The sequence below is a fragment of the Psammomys obesus genome, unplaced genomic scaffold (assembly GCF_907164565.1).
Source record: "Psammomys obesus unplaced genomic scaffold, mPsaObe1.curated_primary_1811, whole genome shotgun sequence".
NCBI lineage: Eukaryota > Metazoa > Chordata > Mammalia > Rodentia > Muridae > Psammomys > Psammomys obesus.
In genome coordinates this window covers 8,216,239-8,233,645 of record NW_026596051.1, presented here as the reverse complement: position 1 = coordinate 8,233,645, position 17,407 = coordinate 8,216,239, and the positions used below count along the sequence as shown (strand labels likewise).

The 17,407-nt window shown below is 45.1% G+C and overlaps 1 protein-coding gene across 2 annotated transcripts in view; it reads left to right on the top strand.

The window, feature by feature from the left end:
- Ikzf1 (IKAROS family zinc finger 1) overlaps positions 1 to 17,407 on the top strand; it is an 89,734-nt gene that overhangs the window by 23,035 nt on the left and 49,292 nt on the right. The window lies entirely within an intron of this gene.

The window sequence follows — 17,407 nt, the reverse complement described above, 5'->3', positions numbered from 1 at the left end:
GTATGGACAAAAGCCCATTGGACTTCCACTGGACTTGTCATTTCCAAGGGCTCCTCTCCCTGACGATCAGTGTGTACAATTTTAATTCAATTTCCTTTCAGGATGAAGTTTAGAAGGTAGTAATTTCAAACTTGAGAAATTAAAATGCCTGGTAAGCATTTTGGCCTGGCTTGACAGTAGCAGTTGATGTGGCCCTGAAGACAGGGGAGGCTGTTTGAAGTGAGCATCATGAAATAAGCAAGCAAAGGTTCTTGTGGACAGCTAAAGGCCAAAGAATCACTTGCCAGAAAAGCCGAGCGCGAAAGGCCAGAGTACAGACAGGATGATATGGGAAAGGTGTGAGAGGATCTGCTACAGAAGTACCCGCAGTCATACCACATTGTGGCTATCTTGTCCTAAGTGATTCTTGAAGGTAATCCACCTGTTTCCACATGTAGGCTCTAGGCCATGAGTTCCGTAGCTTGTAGAATATAACATTTAGTAGAATGGTGAGAAGATAACATGTAGGGATATTCACAAATCAAAGGAAATAAATTTGAAGCAATACCTCAACACACCATCTCCTCAAGTGGTTCATGAGAACCAAGGACTAAAAAGGACAGTGGACCAGGAGTCCAAAAAATCTGGGGAAGGAGCAAAGGACAGCAGGAGGAAGCAAGCTCACGGTGGAAACAGGGAATTGGTTGGTATGAGGGAAGTGGTCATGCAGGAGAGCAAGTCTCAGTAGGGGTATATCTCAGATTCCTAGTATCTGGCTGTGAGCCTCAGGACAGAGTTTCTCATCTTCTCAGAGCCTCAGTTTCCTCATGTGAGCAAGAACAGCTAACACATGCCCCAGAATGGTTTTGTGGGCCAGACAAGAAAAGAAGACAGAAGTGAAGACAAAAATAAAAGATCAGGAAAGTGTGTTATACACTGCAAGACTTACAGTCCTGGAGAAAAGGGGCCAGTGTGGTTTCAGTAGTGAGCAGAGTACAGGCAACAGAGCATAAGGAAAAAAATGAGTTCGTTAATTAAAAATGAACCCATAATATCAGCAAATTGAAAATAGTCAGAAGAGAGAGAAATGTGTTGGAGTAGGACAATGCCAAAGGAGAGACTGACTTCAAATGGAGACTGTGAGCCCTTGGAGTGTACAGTCCACAGATGTATGGTGAGAGCTGGCCAGCATGGAGGGTAGAGCAGGTCGGGTCACTCACTGGGTGAGACTGGAAAGTGATGGGCCTGCTGTTGACAGCTGTGAGCCATAGCAGGAGGCTCTAGCACCAGACAAGAACCGTAAGAAAACCAATGGTAGGAACCAGCCCCCAGCTGGTTAGTGGGTCATTCCCAGGATTTGAAAAGTTAGGGTTTCACATACTCCTGCTCTTTCTAATAATGAAGAAAGGACACTGTAGATCTATGTCTAAATACTAGGACAATGACAGCCAGAAGCAGAGCAAGACAAGCACTGGTATTGGGCCTCCATTTTCTTCAAAGTTTGAAAAAAGAAATAAAAGATGTGAACTGCTGCTTGAAGAATTTAAGTCAGACCCACAGGAGAACTTTCTGGAAAGTGGGGATTTAGTCATCAGAATACTTAATGGCACTGTGGCTTGTTCTTCTGAAGTGGTCTCTTTAATAATGAGAGAACTCTCAGCTCTCTGAAGTGGTTGTATCTGAAACCATTTGAAGCTGAGGAAGCACTCACTGACCTCTTCAGGCAACCCTGAGTTTACCAAATCTTGATTGTTTGCTGGAGGGAGGGCAGAGCCCAGCTGAACTGACACAGAACTTCTAAGGCCCTGTAAAAGCCTTCCTGTGGGGCAGTGTCCAGGTTGATGCCTAGAGAGCAGAAAGGCAACCTGTAAAAGAAAAACAACGGCTCTATACTCTCTTCCTTTGCTCAGTAATACTTCTTCCTTCTTTCTGGTGAGTTTCCTCCTGGTTTGGGTTTGCCCTTGCCCAGTGTGGCCTGGAAGGAACCAGAACTGTGCTGCCATCCCCACCTGGCAAGCTGGGGACTATAGCCACACAGTGAGAGTTCAGAGGGCCATGCTATGTTAAATGCAGCCATAGGGAAGCTGGAGCAGAGGGAGAAGGAAACCAGGAGTGCAAGGGGGGATTCCAGGCTGAAAACACGAACACCCTGAGAAGGCCCAGCCAGTGTGGGGCTTAGCACAGAGTCCAAGGGAAAAGCCCGCAGAGGCACAGACACCCACGGCGGAACTGGAAACAGTGTTGCAGACCAAGCTGCCGGGTCTGCAGGGAATGGTAGGCCCTTGGCTGAGAATTAGGACCACCAGTGCAGAACCCAGACAGAAGGAAATGGGATCGAACTCTGAGGGGTACAATTTAGGAAACGCATCTTTTCAGTCTCTGTTTGAGTGAATCTCAACCTGATAGTCATCTGCCGGCATGGAGAGAGGCTGACCCTGTGCACAGCTTCTGAGTGCTTGGGCTGTAAAAAACAAAATGTACATTTTTCATTCCTCTAGGAATCCTGAAAGAAATAATGAAGTGTATGCAAATATTGATGTTGGTTTTTATTTTGTTTGGCTGCTTTGTTTTTTCTTCTTACACTGACTCATTACACTGGCTCAGGCATGAGGACAGGGCTGTAGTAGGAACTATAAGCAATCATTTCAAGTTTTCATTGCATATAGGACGTATACATGATAAGGACATTTAAAATAAATTTTCATCACTATGTTTTAACTGATTGTCCTGGTGCCAGTGTCCTCTCCTGTGGGGTAGGGAGGTATTTAGTGTTGGTTTTGGTTGGCATACGAAATCTGTGTTTCACTGTGGCGTTGTCAAACATACTACAGCACCAGGCTTATTCACCCCATCACTACCACCCTTGCCTTTCTCCTGTCTCCACGGTCACCTTTAGGCAGGCAAGGGTGGTTCTCGGGCCGGATGGCAAGTGAGGATTCTCTTAGACCTGAGAGAGGGGAGAGGCGCTGGAGAGAGTTTTTCAGGACTGGAAGAGAGACAGCAGGCCTGGCTGGCGAGTGGGCAGCTGGCTTCAAGTACGGATGTGAGTCCTGCTATCTAATCAGCAGCTAGAGGAAGTTGTTTTTATCAGTGAAGTGCATCTCCTCTGAAGCGATAGCCCCATTTCGGCTTGGAAGAAGCATTATCTAGCAGCATCTGAGCAGCTGCAGCAAATGCAGGGACTGAAGGTGTGAGCAGGCAGTGTCTCCAGGCTCGGGAGCTGCCACCACCTCGGCCGCTGGGCTTCTCTGCTCTGTCTGGGGAGGACTGGAGTATGTAGGTTGGCTTCATGTGGGCCTTGCTTTCTCTTTCTCCCTTCCTTGCTCTTCTTCAGAGATGAATGATCTGTGCTATGGTTTCAACAGGGCAGATGTGTAAAATTCTATGCTGTTCATAATGTAACTTACTATCTCTACCTTGGAGTGCTTGTAAAAGCCAACGGGAGCCCCCACAGGCATGTCCCAATCATCTGAGAAGGATCCCCTGTTCATGAATTTCCCAAAACATGAGATAGTAAGCAGTGTTACAAAAACTATTTTCCTGCCTTCTTTCTCTTTCCATGCTTGGCTCAAGAGGCTGGTATGTGGCTGAGGCCTTGCCTCCATCGGAGGAATGTGAATTGCAGACTGCTAACCAGGCCTTTAGCCTTCTGCATCTCCCTTAATCTCTCAACCAGCAGGAATCACAATGTTCTTCACAGAACTTCCTGACAGTTGGCTATGCCTGAACTTTGCAGTGACTCTGCGTATCTCCTGTCCTCCTAGGGTGGGCTTGGGTGTACAACAGGGAGACTGGGCAGCAGGAATTTAAGGCTATTCCTTGGAGGAAATGGAAACTGATTTGTGTCTCTCAGGACCTGTGTGTGCATGGTTGCTTCTGGTTTATGTGCTGTGTATGTGATGGGTGGATGTGTGTTTGTGTGCATGAGGGATACGTGTGTGCTTGTTCATGTGTTCCTGTGTGTGGCATGTCCATATATATGTATATTTGTGCACAATGTACAGTATATGTGCATATGGGTATGTGATGTTTTTATGCATGTGTATTTGTGGGTGAGATAATAAATATGTATGGTATGTATCTATGTATGTGTGGAGTATGTGAGGAGGGTATGTGTGTGTACATATATATGTACTATGTGTGCATATATGTGGTGTGTTTGTCGTGCTATGTATACGTATGGTATTTGATGTGTGTGTGATATGTGGCATATATGTCTATCTGTGTGATATGTGTGTGCTATAGTGTGTGTGTGTGTGTGTGAGTGTTTGGTATGGTATTGTATGGTGTATATATGATATTGTATATTGCATGGTGCATATGTGTGTGTACATATCCAGCATATATCTGTAATGAGTGTAGTCTCATTTGTATTTGTATGATGTGTAGCAACATGTGAGCAGCATATCTAGTGTATACGCGGTATATGTTATTTGTGTGGTGTGTGTTCGGCATGTATGTATGTGTATGTGTGTGTGGCTTGTTTGTGGTATGTGTGATTTTTGTGACATGTATGTTTATGTCTTGTGCGGAGTGTTTGTGTGTGGAGTAGTATGTGGTGTGTACATGTGTGGTATATGTTATTTGTGTACGGTGACCGGGGGCTTCTGTGTGGTGTGTATGTATGTGGTATTTATGTGTGTGGCCTGTGCAATTTGTTTGGTATGTATGCTGTACACAGTGTTTGCATTATGGGTGTGGCATCGTGCTTGTGGCACACGTGGTGATATGTATACGTGCTATGTGTTGTGAGGTGAATGTGTGGTTGTTGCTTCTTAAAATGTTTATCACACTTCTTTTAGGGGGTGTGGGGGAACGATATGCACGTGCCACTGTGCATGTGCAGAGGTCAGAAGACACCTTGCATGAGTCAATGCTCTGCTTCCACCGAGTGGGTCGCAGGGATGTAGGTCAGGTCATCAGGCTTGGCAGCAAGCACCTTTGCCTCCTGAGACATCTCACTGCCCTAATTGTGTGGAGCTTGACGGGACACCACAGCTGTTTTCTTGGAGATTCTTGCTGTCCGCTAGATGCCTTGCAGAGAGTTAAAGGCCCTGGTTCTCATGTGTCCTAGCTCAACAGCTCCACGGGGACTATCATCTCTGCACCTAGAAAATGAGGGGTTCGCCTTACCAAAGCAACACATGCATGTTATACCCTGGCATGGAGTTCACCTCATCCAACCCTCATTGTGCTGTTAATGTCTTCATGTTGTGCCAATGACAAAAGTGACATATCATCTCAATTGGGTGACCCTGTGCCTGAGACTCCTATTAGCAAGTGACTTGGGACAGAAGCCTTGACACTAAACCTGACATGAAATCACACAATGGGTCCCAACAAAGGGTAACTCAAGGTCCCTAAAAAGAACTTTGTTAACTTCCTGTCTGAACCATTAACTCAAACTCCTGGGCATAAGAGGTCTAAGACAGCTCTGCTGAATGCTGTTGGAGAGAGACTACAGACATGCTCATGGAGGGTCAGGGGAGAGCATGGCCTCGCACTTTGGGATAGCCTCTTTCTGCACACGAAGGCCACTCTATACCCACTCACCCCATTGTATTTGTAGACTGCTGACCATAAGCCCTGGAATTTCTTTAGTATCTGACCCAAAACAGAGACACTTACTTGCAAAGCATAGCCCTACCCCAACCCCTGCTGGATTCATTTTGGTATCTGTATAGACGTAGTTTGGGTCAGGTCCCAGCATTGTGTAGGTTGTCTGGCCCTCAACCATGACTGACACTCATCAGATCCCAGTACTATTCCTAAAGCCATTTCGTGTATAAGTCAGGCTCAGCCACTGCCGTGGAACCCTTGGAACTAAAGAGAAGCTGGAGTTGGCGACTGTATTACAACGATGCAATGATAAATCCGCAAGAATATGAGTTCCTCTTAGGGACTATATACAAGGAGGAGTTCCTCTAACTGGCTGAGGATTGAGGCTCACAGCAAGATTCTGATTCATGGAAGGGCTGGTATGATCAGGAGTATGAGAGAAAGCCAGCCCTAGTTTGACTGTGAGAGGAGTTGAGGAAAGAAGGAAGGATGCTTAGATGCAAAAGAGTAGAGGCACTGAGGCACTGGAGGATCCCAGCAGCTTGGTTTTCGGTGTGAGCAGTGGAGTTGCAAGGAGCCTTTCCCAACGTGTTGGCCCAGGTGATGGCCCCAGAGGCTCTACACGGGAGAGTTTGCTCTCGTGATAGCAATTGTTGGGAATTTTTTGTTTTCCTGGAAAAGTGTTTGAACCTGTGCCAGGAGGTGGTGTGGGTAAGGAGAAGAAGGCTTGTAGAGGTGGTGTTTGTCTACTGACTTGGCATAGGTCCGTGGGTGTAGTTATCAACTACAGTGATTGTGGCAACAGTGACTATACTGGGCAAAGTGGGGAATCCAAAGTTGATTAAGAGAAAATCTAACAATGGTTCTGAGCCAACGAATTAGCTAGAATGTAGGGATGGAAGAGGCAGAAGTTCCATCTGTGGATAAAGTTAGCTAGGTTGGACAATGGGGGGGAAACCCTGGGCACACATTGGCAGCCTTGGGGGAACACCAGCCTTTAATAGTATAGAAAAAGAGCTATGGGAAGAGACAGAGAACAAGTCCTGTGGTTTGGGTGAAGTTTCTAAGAAGAATTGTAGCATGGAAGCTACAGAAAAGACATTTAACAAAAAGAGAGGAGAGGTCAGGCACGAGGATTCGAAGTTGGGAGGAGGAAACATGGCAAAATCTGATGCTCACCACGTTCATTACTTTAGGTTGCTGATTCACAACAGCATAACTACTATTTGAGGCAGAGGGGCAGAGTCTTTGTGGGAGGCTCTCCCTGACACATCACCCATGGTGCTAACCCACCCAAGTCCCTGTGATACCCACACATCCCCATAGAGCTGCCAGGTGAGAAACTGACTGAAATGCCGTCCGATGCTGCCCTCAGCATCTCCCACACATGAGAGCTTTCATGTTCACATAGGCCACCTCCGGCTGGTTAAGACTTTTTATTGTGGTCAGAATTGTTCCAGAAGCCAACGTAGAAATTAAAAGTATATAGTAAAGAAATTTGAACCAAAAAGAAAAAGATGCTGGACTCCCACCCTCGGATGTACAGCTTTTCCTCTCTGTCTCTCCAGAGATGCAATTTAACTGTGGAAAGTGGATTGTTTCTATAAATAAAACCTAATAGTGATCTTATCTTCCCTTTACTCTGACTACCGAAATTCAAAAATCACACCGCGCTCCATTAATTTACGGAGAGAAGTGAGGAGGAATCTAAGATTAAAGGGCCCTGAACAGATAGACAAATGCTACTGTCTGTTTCTGGGTTTTGGTCTGTCTCAGTGTTATTTTCTGCTTTGTTCTCTGTGTGTTGAAAGACTCGGTGGCTCTGTATGTAGAGCAGTCAACTGACATTCCGTTAACTTTCCTCCTGCATAAGGTTTCAGAAAGAAATGGAAAAAAACAACAAGTTTTGTGCTGCGGTTGCCAGTTGCCACCTGTCCTCCTATCTGGTTAGGACATTTTTCTGATTTGGGAAGTGTAAATTTAACCCAGAGAAAAAAAAAAGCTTCTCTTCCTTTTATGCAAAAGTAGAAAGGTTTAAGCACAGACATCAAGCCCTGCCCATCACCCTTCAAGTTTGCACAGAAGCAGTTGAGCACAGTGCAGATGCCTGCTGGGGGAGGAAAAGGGTGCAGGGAAGTTTTCTTCCTAGGGCCCTGAGTGACTGAGTCCCAGCTTCCGGCCTCCACCACATACACTCAATCTTAAGTCTTTTGTTGGGAATGTTTTTTTAGGATAAGAGAAACTTAGGAAGAATTCAAAATGTGTGCTCCAGTCAGCAGGGAGCCAGATTGGATCAGCTGACTGCAATTCATTCATTCATTCATGCTGCTGGATTGTTATTGAGCAGCTTGAAGTCCCCCATGGTTAGAAGTATTTACACCACAGACATTGGCCAACGCTACAAATTAGGGATTTTTGTTTTGTTTTGTTTTAGTTTGGTTCGGGACTTGAGAGTTGCCTTGATACAATTTTCATATCTTGACAGCTACCCTGAAGTGTAAGGGAGTGTGTGTGTGTATATATATACTTTTTTTGATAGCTATCTGTGTACTGTAGGGTAAATTTGACTCACAGGAATTGGCTCCCAGTGGCTCTCTGCTGTTGGTATCACCAAATGGGGCCTCCTGCAGCAACGGCCCTCTGTCTCTTAATGAACAGAACAGTCCTTTTGAATCCACGAGTTACGTTCAAGCCAGCCATCAGTACACACCTGCAGCTGTGGTGATTGTGAAGACACTTTCTCAGTAAGGCTTCGCAATATGCAAATGTGGAGGAGAATGATCAAAAGCTCAGTTTACCATGGAGGGACCAGGGACTCCTGAGGCCCTGAAGCATCAGAGGCTTGCTGGAACTCACTTCTATGGTAGAAGAGCCATTCGCCCTGCCTTTCTCAGGAGTCAGGTCAAGGCAGCCATCGCTGGCCACAGGACCGGGGTGTGTCTTTGCAAGGCTGGCTGCCAGGAGAGTACTTCCCCTACAGGGGATGTGGCTGCAGGCTGTCGATTTCCACTGAAGTCACCAGGCCAGGATTCCAGTGAAGCACTGAACGTCCAGCATCTTCCCCATCCAGCAGGGTGTGAGCTGTGATCCTGTTCATCGATGGACGGCTTCCAGGCTGACTCCTGCTGCCCGGCAGGGTTCAGGCAATTGTGGACATTCACTTATACCAAATGAAAGACTGTTAGCCTAGAAGTGAAACCCTGCTGAAATGAGAAAAGGACTTTTATTACAGCCCTGCAGGCAGCTATAGGATTATTGTTATTCTTAGAACCTGGCAAAATGTTGAGTGCTTTCCCGATGTCTGTACACTCCACTTGAACTTGGTGGCAATAAAAATAAGAATCAGCAGTGACCCCCCAGAGCACTTCTTCGGCTTCTGTTTGCACCAGAATGTGTAATAATGACGATTAACTTGTTTGATCCTAGTATGACAGTTGAAGCAACCTTTAGGGAAATTAGTGTTGGGTGGAGAACGCTGAGACCTAAGTGCAGTGGCTATAACCTTAAGAAGAGGATGCTGTGTTGCCGTAAAGTCAAGTGCATCTACTTAGAGTTGTGGAGGAGGGTGACTTCTCCATCGTCCTCACACTGGTTTTTACGTGCCATTTTGTGCTAGCAGGTATGAAACCACCTGTGAAGGGTTTGTGCTTCTCGGTGTATTATTTTAGCAACTGCTTTTACTTTTGGTGGAATGCCTCTTGAATATTCACCCTTATCTCAGACTGCTCTGTGTCTACACCACACACATGCCCACAACTGCTGTCATCCCCTACACAGACAGACAGACAGATAGGCTCACCCCAGCTCTAGCCTGTGAAGCGCAGCCATGAGCAGTCCTTGTGCGAGGTTAGGAATCTCATTGATGAGTGGCAGCCAGTCTTTCTGGAATTCACCTGTGCATCAGTCTCCTTTCCTAGAGTAGCACTATCTGCTGGAAATGCAGCAATCTGCAAAGGTGCTTCTGAATTCCCTAGAGGAACGGACTATTTTTTCAAAAAAGGGGGGGGGAAAGCACAAAAATTAATTAAAAATTAATGTTATATTATTACAAATATATACTCACCATAAATAGGTGTTTTTTTTTTAATGGAAATGTTTACTTTTCCTTTGGACTAAGTGTTTGAGCCCAGTGTATATTTGATGCTTATATCATATCTCAGTTTGAATTGGCCACTTTTCTTATCCTCAGGAGCCAACTAAACCAGCCATTTGGAGGGGCCTGATTTGTCTTTCCCAGTGCTGTGCTCCAGCACTGAGCAGTAGCCCCTGGTGTCAGGCAAATGGATCTTGGGAGTTCCTGCGAAAAGCATATAATTACACTATAGAAAAGTATTATGTGAATGCTTGCTGAATTTTACTGTCTAGTTCTTCCACACTTTTGCTCAGTCTAAGTCCTGTCCTATTTGTGTTCTAGGTATCAGCGTTTTAGCATTAGGCCCCATAGGCATTCGCTTCCACACAGATAGCAGCTGGTGAAGAACAGCAGTAACCTGGAAAACACAGCCACTTCCCTGAATCCAGCACACTCACATGTGACAGGGAATACTTCTAACTTTTATTTCCATCCCTTCATTTTGTTCTTGTGTTCTCCCGTATCTTGGCATGAGTCTATTTATTTAAATAAATCTCTTCAAAACATGACAGTTGCTTCATAGACAAAGCATATTCCAGAAGAGTACCACTGGAGACAGCTACCAGCAAACCTAGCCTCAGAGATACACTATGACTGCTGTGAAACTGGTTTTGAAAAATAAAATTTTAAAAAATGGTGGCCACTGAATCCTCTCGCTACTTCCTAAAAAGAAAAAAAAAAAAACTGCTGCAACCTGATGAAGCAATGGAGAGGAAGGGGTGTTGGAAAAGGATTTTTAAGGGAGAAATAGAGGCCAACTTCCTTAAAATGAAGCTTGGTGTTTGCCCCAGCAACCACTGCAGTTCTGAAAGCCCAGGCACGGGTGGCTCTGGCATTCCCACCCTTCATGCTTCACCCCATGCCTGAGCTCAGCATACATAGACCCCAGCCTTGCAAGCAACATTGCCCACTGTTCTTACAGTTCAGGAGACAGGGTGTGTCCCTGTGCCTGTGGTTGCTGGGTTTCCTGAGCACACCATGATCCAGAGCACAGAGATAGGATCTGTAGTTGTGGCTTTGTATTGTTATTGTCTTATGATTTTCCCTCCCTACCTCACTCTCTTTCTCCTTCCTTCCCTCCCTTCCTCCCCCTCCTTTCCCTTTTATGTCTCCCTTTTCTTCTCTGTCATCTCTCCCTTTTCCTCCCTCTCCTCTTTCTTCTCTCTCTCTCATTCCTTCCCTCTTTATTCCCTTTCTCTCCCCTCCCTCCCCTTCATTCTTTCCCCTTCCCTCCCTCATGCCTACTTTCTTCCTTTTTCCTCATTCTTTGTCTCCAACCCTTGCCTTGCCTCCCTCTTTTTACTTATAATTTCCTTCCTTCCTTCTTCCTTTCCTCCCTCCCTCCTTTATTCCTTTCTTTCTTCTTCTTCCCTCCATTCCTTCACATGTGATCATAGATACATTGTCATCAAAATTTGGTTGCTTGCATGGATCTAAGAACCAACAGATGGATAGTGTTGCACTGGGCCAAAACCCTGTTCTGGAGGCACAAGCAGGACCATCAAGTACAGCCTTGTTGTCATGAGTAACCTGAAGCATCTTTAGGTGCCCATTGGTGGTAGCAGAGTCAAAGCCACATTCCTCAAGGTCACTAGCTCTTGTTTTGTTTGTTTGTTTGTTTGCTTGCTTGCTTGCTTGCTTGCTTGCTTTCTGATGAGTTAGTCCTGCACTCCTGGTTCAGGATTTACTGTGGTGAGATAGTCTAGCTAGTTATATCACAGAAAGCCTGCTATCGAGTAAGTAAAATCAGGGAACGTTGACTTTGCTGACTACTTCAGACTATGAACCCAACTTTATTGTAGCAGATTTTGAAAAAGAAGTAGATTGGGGTATTTTTTTTTCTTCTTAGTTGTGAAAATTAAAAGAAAATCTGAGTGATTAGTGGCCTATTCCTCAAACCTGTGTAGCCTCCAGAACTTCCAACCCCTGGAATGAGTGTCATGAGTGTCACAGATGGACAAGAACCTGTTCCTTTAAAGAGTTGACTAAATATGCATCAGGCCTTGCTGCTGGTGGCTTTTCAGAGCTGGAGCTGAAGGATGAATGTGAGTGGCTTCAGCATTTTGGAGGTCGAGAGACACCTGAGGCAGTTTTGAGACAAACATTTATCTGCTTGTTTCCAGGCACCCTTCTATGCAAAAACCACCAAGTTAGGAGATATCACTGAATGCACCCTTTGATAGAAAAGAGGAAAAGTGCAAGAATAGAGAGACAAGAAAATAACAAGAGAAAAGTAAGAAATAAAATATTGAAGAATATAGCTTGTCCCACAAACTATTCTGTTGGTTTCAGACACCTAAAATTTATTTATTTATGGAAATAGTTAGCTAGGTATACTGAAGTTCATAGCTGCTTTTATTGGATCTTCTGATGGTGATGTGACCATTCTCCTGGGAAAGGCAAAAACTGTCATATGTTAGAAAATGCCATGTGACAGTCGCTGATGGTATCTGCTAGTGTGTGGCAGCTGTCTGCATCTGCAGCTAACACTGTGGATGATCATGTGGGGATGAAACCACCTCAGATGCATTTCTTCTTTGAAAATATCCATGTTATTAAGTGATGCATTACTGTAATCTCTTCTGTCTGAACATGGATAAAACATGCAATGGATATGCACAGTTGGCCTTAAATGCTAATGTCTTTCTCCCACTCCCAGTACCCACAAAGCAAAGCAAACAGAAGCACAGCTTTCAAGCAATATCATGTTGCTGCTGTGCTGAGAGTTAGGTACATGAAACACATGGGATAAAAGGCCACACAGACACCGTGTGGACTCAGCAGTCCATTTAAACCCATCAGCAGGCAGGTCGCTCACTGTAGGTGCTGGCAGCATGGGGGATGAGACCTTTGCTTCTGTCCACATCGTCTCTAGTTTCACATCAGTGAGAGCTCTTCCAGTGGCAGGTGAGACATACTAAAAGGACCACTAAATGCCCCCTTCTTCTGTCTAATTATTCCTTTCCTTGAAATATAGTAAACACACAGAGCAGAAACTACCATACATTTGCCTTGCCTCTCGCCATTCTCATTCATTAAAGGGAGCTTGCCTGCGTGTGTCTATCTCTCTTACATAAATGTGCTAGCAGACACCACGCCACAGCTAGCCTTGAATCTCCAGATGGTTCACTAATAATGACATGTGAACTCATCGCTTCTTAAGCACATGTTCACTGTTTATAAACTTAACAGTTCTGAGGGCAGAAGGTTGAGGAGAAAGGCCACCGTCTCCCTTGCTCTTGGTGTGCTACCAGAATGTGTGAGAGTTTTGCAGCCATGACCTTTGTCCCGTCGACCAACAGCTCATGAGTCGTTTCCCCAGCAGAGATGTGAAGACACACATAGCTCTTGTGCATCCTGAAACCTTTGACATTTGGCTGAGCAATGGAATGGAATCTGCTCATCTTTGTCATCTTGCTTAGTTCCATGTATCTCAGCTCAGTCTGTGGAGGTCATTTGCAGCTGCCAGACAGATGGACATTGTTGAATAAGACAGGATCCCTGTCCTTAAGAGGTTCATTGTCACTACATAAGATGGATGAAACATCCCTTTTTTTCTGTTTTGATAGTGTGATACTCTGTGGATAAAATATGGAAACGATGAAATTAACATTGCTGATCTGCTAAGAGTTTTGTGTTGATCCCTGCTCCCCTGCACAACACAGACACCTGCAGAAGGAAATAGCTCATGGACAAAGCTTAAAGTCAAAGTCATGTCTTCAAACCATTCAAAATGCGGTTCTTTAAAGGGACCCAAAACACCTTCATACACTTCAGTTAAAGGAGTAAAAATATCTAACTGCCCCCCACTCTTTTCAAACCTCCTATTCCACTGAAGGTTGTTTTACAAGGAGATTTCCCTGTCCAGTCTTGTATTGAGTTTCCTTTTTACTTCGGCAAATTGATTTTCTCCTGAAATCCAGGGTTTCTGGGAGTCAGATGAAAGGTGTGGTGCCATGCCACATAATGGGTCGGATCATTCACGAGCAGATGGTATGCTGTAAAGGCAGAACAATTTCTTAGAAAGTTTAAGTGAAAGGGGAACCAGGTAGAAAGCATGCTTGGTAGCAACAGTGAGTGGAGAAGGCTGTGGCTGTGGTCCAGCCCTCCTGGTTTATGTGAAGTACCGTTACCTGGCTGCTGCTGGAGGGTCTTGCCCATTCTTCAGACCACAAAAGTTTGCTTCAGAGAAAAAGGAGCTAGACAAGAGGGCAGAATGTTTTTCTATAATCAAGGTGTAAATATTTAGCCTTCCCAATAGTGGAGAACTCCCACTTTCAGTGGACTAGGGGAAGGGGATGCGAGGAAGAGGGAGGGAGGGTGGGACTGGGGGAGTTGAGAGAGGGGGCTTCAATCAGGATATGTAATGAATAAATTGTGAAGGAAAAAATAAAAAAATAAATAAATTATAAATAATAAATATTTTGCCTTACATTTAGAAAGAATAACACAAATCCCAAGATTCTCCTGATGTATGCCAGGGCATTTCCAAGAGAATGCCTTTGCTTGATTTCCCATCTGTCATTCACACTTTCACACCCTTAAACACTGCCAGAAGTTGTTGTTTGAGTTTGTCAGAGAAGTCAGAAGTCTCAAACTGTTGCATCCAGGGATATCACACAATCTTTTCCGAGCCACGGGGGTCCCAACGAGAAGGACAGGAGAAGGTATGCTGATCAGAGATGCCCCATAAATGGGCTGCTAGTGCATTCTCACCTCAAAAAGGCAAGCAGGAGTGAAGCATACATAAGTTGTCTGGAGCACATTCTTTGAGGTAAATAGCACTTCTATAAGGTGCTGCTTCCCCACCACTACGGCATGAAGACTTGAATAAGGGTGAAGTGGTTTTTAAGACCGTGGGCATCACTCACAGCAAGCAGGGCCCCTACCCACTGCAACAATGAGCTAGGCCATCACTTTGTTTCAAGTATCACCAACCAGACCACTGTACCTGATATGGTCGCAGTCAGAATGGCTTCTGTAGGTAGATGGTGGCGTAAAACAAATGAGATAGGATGGAACAGCTTCAACGAGTTGTTGTTATGTGTGATGATGTTACCCAATCTTTCAAAAGATGTCCCTGCACTACTCACAGAAGCTAAGAGATGACACCTTGAACAATGTACAGCTAACTGCAGGACAGGTAGTGCATGAGGCATGTGGAACATGGTTGCTGGAGGAGACCTTGCCTCTGTGATGCAGATGGGTGACTCCAAGCACATGCCCAAGAACCCAGCACAGGCTGGAAGAGAGTGGCTTGGCACCGTGCTTGCTTGTTTGGCTGGTTTTCTCATCTCTGAATCTCCCAGGACTGTGAACCCACATTTTCTAATTCTTTAGGCTGTTAGTGACTTTTCCTTTAAGTCTATGTGTTCCTAACCTTTGTTGCCATCCGAAGAACAAATACTTGCTAAAGGGCATTCTGAGGCCGGGTATTTACCATCTAGTCTAATCTTGTTTGGAACATATTTTCCAGGCATATAATCAGGAAAACATATAATGAGGAAAACCTGAGCTTTTCTGAGGGGGTGGGATTTAAAAAAACTGTAATACACACAACAAGCAAGGGGAGAAACCGTGTTGATGAGACATATGTAGGGTCTTTAGATGATAATGGTATATTATGTGTCTTCAAATATGTCAGAGGCTGGTCTGCTGGCTTTGGCTTAGGGGCTGGCTAAAAGCCACTGAAGGAAGGTTGGCGCCAAGGATAGTCTTCCACAAACCCATTTCACAGTCATGAATATGTAATGTTGAGGCTCACTGGGGTGGCTTTCTCTTGACCGAATAGTCCCTAGTTTAAGGCATTTGTTTTGTTACAGTCTACTCCAAAAAAAAAAAAAAATCTTAGAGCATGCCTCATACTTATTAAAATCAGCCATGGCTAGTCTGAGGCAGGAGGATTGTAATTTCCAAGCCAGCTGGGGCTACATAGCAAGACCCCATCTTGAAAAGGAGTGGAAAACTGTCACATTGAAGGTACTGATTCTTATATTTTATCATCTTTGAGTGGCTACAGGTGTGGCCCAGTGGTAGTGCACCTGTCTAGCCCTGGGTTCAATCCCCAGTATTATGAAAACACAAAGAATGGGTATACTATGGAGTTGATGGAAAATAAGCGTGAAACATTTGAAAACCAGATACAATTTGAGTCAATTCTCTCTAAACAAGAGGGCCTGTGTGTTTCATTTTATAAATGTATTCAGAGAGCCATAGGGTTGAAAGAATCAAAGTGAAATAAAAGAAGCCAACTGTAAAAGACAGCAGGATCCCAAACTGGGAGAAGTACTTCAGCAGATACAGAGGGACGTAGCAGGGCAAGCAAAGCGGATAGAGGCTGCCCTGGAGTGGACTTGGAGGTGGGATGCTCATGGCTTCTGAGTAACTATGTGCTGTGACATCAGTCTCAGAACTCAAGTGTGAAGTGCTGAGATATTTGACCAGGTGGGACCACGATGCATTCTGTACCTGTCTCCTTGAGCCATGAGTCTGGTCCCTGATACCTCGAAAAGACCTATGAACTTTCCTCCTCGCCACTGGTCCAGCCCCTTTGACCGTCGTAGTAGGTTCGCAAGCTTTAGTTTGCACCCTCCTGGAAATCTAGTGCGCTGATGAAAAAGCACCTCCCGCCTCTCTACCTGGCTCCTTAAAGAACATCTTCTGCGAGGGACCCTGCACTGCGCTGCAGTCCCTCAGGGCCTGTGTGTTGCTCATCATCTCACAGAGATGCTAACCTTGCCCACAGAATTCTGCTCACTCCTGACCGTTAGAAATGTGTCACCAAAGTGTGAAAACATGTACACTTGTTAAACTTCCCATCATTTCTATTCTTTTGATCACTCTCATTTGCATAGGTTACTCATAAATGGAGATCTTGGGTATGATTTGTACAACTGCCCCGTTGTCAGTCTGTAGAAAAAGCCTTCCTGGGTGGGTTGGCCTCTGGTGCTGCTTCATCGAGTGCTAGATGCCAGTGAGTCACAGGTGGTGCCATAGGCAGCTGGCCTGGAGCCAGAGGCCGAGGAAACAAAGTGCATTTGTTTGGCACAGTTACAGGTTTCAAACCTGCTTTGTAATGTAAGCACTGCCTCTGGACTAAGGCGTTCTCTCAGATTTCCCAGTTATTTCATTAATCTGTGTGTTAACATCTCTGGATAACATCGTAGACGGTGACTGAGAATAAACTCTATGAGTTCAGGCTGAGGAACTCTGAACTGCTTGCCACTTGGCAGTTGTTCCGGAGTTGTACCCTCTATTAGTTTTTGTGATGTGGTGAATGGTTTGTGAACTTCACCATTGTGTTCTCCGTGATACTAGAGGAGCGGGTCGAGCCATAGTATCAATACGACATCTGTGTTTAAAAGGAAGTCCTAGCACACAGCTTAACAACCTTGATTAAACTCAGCTTTCATGGTTACACCTTAAGGTTGAAACACATTTCATTTCATCATTTCCCAGAAGCGGCACTCAATGCACCCATTTCCTGTTTTTAATCTCTGTTGTTCTGTGTTCACTCCACATCTACTTTTGCAGTGGCACAGCCCTGGAAGTCAATGTCAAACTCTTTTGCCCCACCTGAGATTCGTGCCTTTTGTACATAGCTGCCGTCCATCCTCAACTATCTCTGCACAGATCCATGAGAAAGGGCTGGCTGTTCCCTGGTGTCTGAAATGTAAGAGCCAGTCATGGAGTTCCTCATCACAGCAGCAATGTTGTGCCGTGTCTGACCCACAAGCT